Source organism: Triticum aestivum, chromosome 3D (genome assembly GCF_018294505.1).
Source record: "Triticum aestivum cultivar Chinese Spring chromosome 3D, IWGSC CS RefSeq v2.1, whole genome shotgun sequence".
Lineage (NCBI taxonomy): Eukaryota > Viridiplantae > Streptophyta > Magnoliopsida > Poales > Poaceae > Triticum > Triticum aestivum.
The window spans coordinates 427,466,532-427,471,404 of record NC_057802.1 but is presented as its reverse complement, the minus strand read 5'-3'; positions in this window follow the sequence as shown (position 1 = coordinate 427,471,404).

Here is a 4,873-nt window from a genome sequence, read left to right as displayed (position 1 = left end):
AAGTAACATGACCTCCAGAACAGGATTACCGTACCACTCTGGTGTGGATCTTACTCTAGTTGACCGACGAGGTTCGGTAGTGACTTGATCTAACTTGATCTATAGTTACATGATCATCATCATTAGCTTCCTCACTAATTGTTGTAGGAGTCATAGGAACAGATTTCTGTGATGAACTACTTTCCAATAAGGGAGCAGGTACAGTTACCTCATCAAGTTCTACTTTCCTCCCACTCACTTCTTTCGAGAGAAACTCCTTCTCTAGAAAGGATCCATTCTTAGCAACGAATGTCTTTCCTTTAGATCTGTCATAGAAGGTGCACCCAACAGTATCCTTTGGGTATCCTATAAAGACATATTTCTCCGATTTGGGTTCGAGCTTATCAGGTTGAAGCTTTTTCACATAAGCATCGCGGCCCCAAACTTTAAGAAACGACAACTTTGGTTTCTTGCCAAACCACAGTTCATAAGGTGTCGTCTCAACGGATTTAGATGGTGCCCTATTTAACGTGAATGTTGTTGTCTCTAAGGCATAACCCCAAAACGATAGCGGTAAATCAGTAAGAGACATCATAGATCGCACCATATCTAGTAAAGTACGATTACGACGTTCGGACACACCATTATGCTGTGGTGTTCCGGGTGGCGTGAGTTGCGAAACTATTCCGCATTGTTTCAAATAAAGACCAAACTCGTAACTCAAATATTCTCCTCCACGATCAGATCATAGAAACTTTATTTTCTTGTTTACGATGATTTTCCACTTCACTGTCAAATTCTTTGAACTTTTCAAATGTTTCAGACTTATGTTCCATCAAGTAGATATACCCATATCTGCTCAAATCATCTGTGAAGGTGAGAAAATAACGATACCCTCCGCGAGCCTCAACATTCATCGGACCACATACATCAGTATGTATGATTTCCAACAAATCTGTTGCTCGCTCCATTGTTCCGGAGAACGGCGTTTTAGTCATCTTGCCCATGAGGCATGGTTCGCAAGTACCAAGTGATTCATAATCAAGTGATTTCAAAAGTCCATTAGAATTGAGTTTCTTCATGCGCTTTACACCAATATGACCTAAACGGCAGTGCCACAAATAAGTTGCACTATCATTATCAACTCTGTATCTTTTGGCTTCAATATTATGAATATGTGTGTCACTACTATCGAGATTCAACATAAATAGACCACTCTTCAAGGGTGCATGACCATAAAAGATATTACTCATATAAATAGAACAACCATTATTCTCTGATTTCAATGAATAACCATCTCGCATCAAACAAGATCCGGATATAATGTTCATGCTCAACGCTGGCACCAAATAACAATTATTCAGGTCTAAAACTAATCCCGAAGGTAGATGTAGAGGTAGCGTGCCGACCGCGATCACATTGACTTTGGAACCATTTCCCACGCGCATCGTCACCTCGTCCTTAGCCAATCTTCGCTTAATCCGTAGTCCCTGTTTCGAGTTGCAAATATTAGCAACAGAACCAGTATCAAATACCCAGGCACTACTGCGAGCATTAGTAAGGTACACATCAATAACATGTATATCACATATACCTTTGTTCACCTTGCCATCCTTCTTATCCGCCAAATACTTGGGGCAGTTCCGCTTCCAGTGACCAGCCCCTTTGCAGTAGAAGCACTCAGTCTCAGGCTTAGGTCCAGACTTGGGCTTCTTCACTTGAGCAGCAACTTGCTTGCCGTTCTTCTTAAAGTTCCCCTTTTCCCTTTACCCTTTTTCTTGAAATTGGTGATCTTGTTGACCATCAACACTTGATGCTCCTTCTTGATTTCTAGCTCTGCAGCCTTTAGCATTGCGAAGAGCTCGGGAATTGTCTTATCCATCCCTTGCATATTATAGTTCACCACGAAGCTCTTGTAGCTTGGTGGCAGTGATTGAAGAATTCTGTCAATGACACTATCATCAGGAAGATTAACTCCCAGTTGAATCAAGTGATTGTTATACCCAGACATTTTGAGTATATGCTCACTGACAGAACTATTCTCCTCCATCTTGCAGCTGTAGAACTTATTGGAGACTTCATATCTCTCAATCCGGGCATTTGCTTGAAATATTAACTTCAACTCCTGGAACGTCTCATATGCTCCATCACGTTCAAAACGTCGTTGAAGTCCCGGTTCTAAGTCGTAAAGCATGACACATTGAACTATCGAGTAGTCATCAGCTTTGCTCTGCCAGACGTTCATAACATCTGGCATTGCTCCTGCAACAGGTTTGGCACCTAGCGGCGCTTTCAGGACGTAATTCTTCTGTGCAGCAATGAGGATAATCCTCAAGTTACGGACCCAGTCCGTGTAGTTGCTACCATCATCTTTAAACTTAGCTTTCTCTAGGAACGCATTAAAATTCAACGGGACAACGGCACGGGCCATCTATCTACAACAACATAGACATGCAAAATACTATCAGGTACTAAGTTCATGATAAATTAAAGTTCAATTAATCAAATTACTCAAGAACTCCCACTTAGATAGACATCACTCTAATCATCTAAGTGGTCACGTGATCCAAATCAACTAAACCATGTCCGATCATCACGTGAGATGGAGTAGTTTTCAATGGTGAATATCACTATGTTGTGTTGGAAATATGCCCTAGAGGCAATAATAAACTGGTTATTATTATATTTCCTTGTTCATGATAATCGTTTATTATCCATGCTAGAATTGTATTGATAGGAAACTCAGATACATGTGTGGATACATAGACAACACCATGTCCCTAGTAAGCCTCTAGTTGACTAGCTCGTTGATCAATAGATGGTTACGGTTTCCTGACCATGGACATTGGATGTCGTTGATAACGGGATCACATCATTAGGAGAATGATGTGATGGACAAGACCAAATCCTAAGCCTAGCACAAGATCGTGCAGTCCGTTTTCTAAGAGCTTTTCTAATGTCAAGTATCATTTCCTTAGACCATGAGATTGTGCAACTCCCGGATACCGTAGGAATGCTTTGGGTGTACCAAACGTCACAACGTAACTGGGTGGCTATAAAGGTGCACTACAGGTATCTCCGAAAGTGTCTGTTGGGTTGGCACGAATCGAGACTGGGATTTGTCACTCCGTGTAAACGGAGAGGTATCTCTGGGCCCACTCGGTAGGACATCATCATAATGTGCACAATGTGACCAAGGAGTTGATCACGGGATGATGTGTTACGGAACGAGTAAAGAGACTTGCCGGTAACGAGATTGAACAAGGTATCGGGATACCGACGATCGAATCTCGGGCAAGTAACATACCGGTAGACAAAGGGAATTGTATACGGGATTGATTGAATCCCCGACATCGTGGTTCATCCGATGAGATCATCGTGGAACATGTGGGAGCCAACATGGGTATCCAGATGCCGCTGTTGGTTATTGGCCGGAGAACGTCTCGGTCATGTCTGCATGGTTCCCGAACCCGTAGGGTCTACACACTTAAGGTTCGATGACACTAGGGTTATAGGGAATAGGTATACGTGGTTACCGAATGTTGTTCGGAGTCCCGGATGAGATCCCGGACATCACGAGGAGTTCCGGAATGGTCCGGAGGTAAAGATTTATATATGGGAAGTCCTGTTTTGGTCACCGGAAAAGTTTCGGGTGCTATCGGTAACGTACCGGGACCACCGGGAGGGTCCCGGGGGTCCACCAAGTGGGGCCACCGGCCCCAGAGGGCTGCATGGACTAAGTGTGGGAAGGGACCAGCCCCTAGGTGGGCTGGTGCGCCTCCCACAAGGGGCCCAGGGCGCAGGAAGGGGGGAAGGGGGAAACCCTGGGCTCAGATGGGCCTAAGGCCCACCTAGTGGTGCGCCCCCCCTCTCGCCCCCCTTGGCCGCCCCCCTAGATGGATCTAGGGCTTTCCGCACCCTTGGGGGGAAACCCTAGATGGGGGCGCAGCCCCTCCCCCTCCCCTATAAATAGTGAGGTTTTGGGGCTGCCATACACATGAGACCTCCTCTCTCTTGGCCCAGCACTACCCCTCTCCCTCCTCCTCCTCTCCCGCGGTGCTTGGCGAAGCCCTGCAGGATTGCCACGCTCCTCCATCACCACCACGCCGTCGTGCTGCTGCTGGATGGAGTCTTCCCCAACCTCTCCCTCTCTCCTTGCTGGATCAAGGCGTGGGAGACGTCACCGGGCTGCACGTGTGTTGAACGCGGAGGCGCCGTGGTTCGGCGCTTAGATCGGAATCAACCGCGATCTGAATCGCTACGAGTACGACTCCTTCATCCGCGTTCTTTCAACGCTTCCGCATCGCGATCTACAATGGTATGTAGATGCACTCCCCTTCCCCTCGTTGCTAGATTACTCCATAGATTGATCTTGGTGATGCGTAGAAAATTTTGAATTTCTGCTATGTTCCCCTACATGTTGATCATATCTACTATATGATTCACGCTCGACCTTTCGGTCTCAGTGTTCCGAGGCCATATCTGCATATGCTAGGCTCGTCAAGTTTAACCCAAGTATTCTGCGTGTGCAAAACTGGCTTGCACCCGTTATATGTGAACGTAGAGCTTATCACACCCGATCATCACGTGGTGTCTCGGCACGACGAACTTTCGCAACGTGCATACTCAGGGAGAACACTTATACCTTGAAATTAGTGAGAGATCATCGTATAATGCTACCATCGAACTAAGCAAAATAAGATGCATAAAGGATAAACATCACATACAATCAATATAAGTGATTATGGCCATCATCATCTTGTGACTTTGATCTCCATCTCCAAAGCACCATCATGATCACCATCATCACCGGCGCGACACCTTGATCTCCATCATAGCATTGTTGTCGTCTCGCCAACTATTGCTTCTACGACTATCGCTACCGCTTATTGAT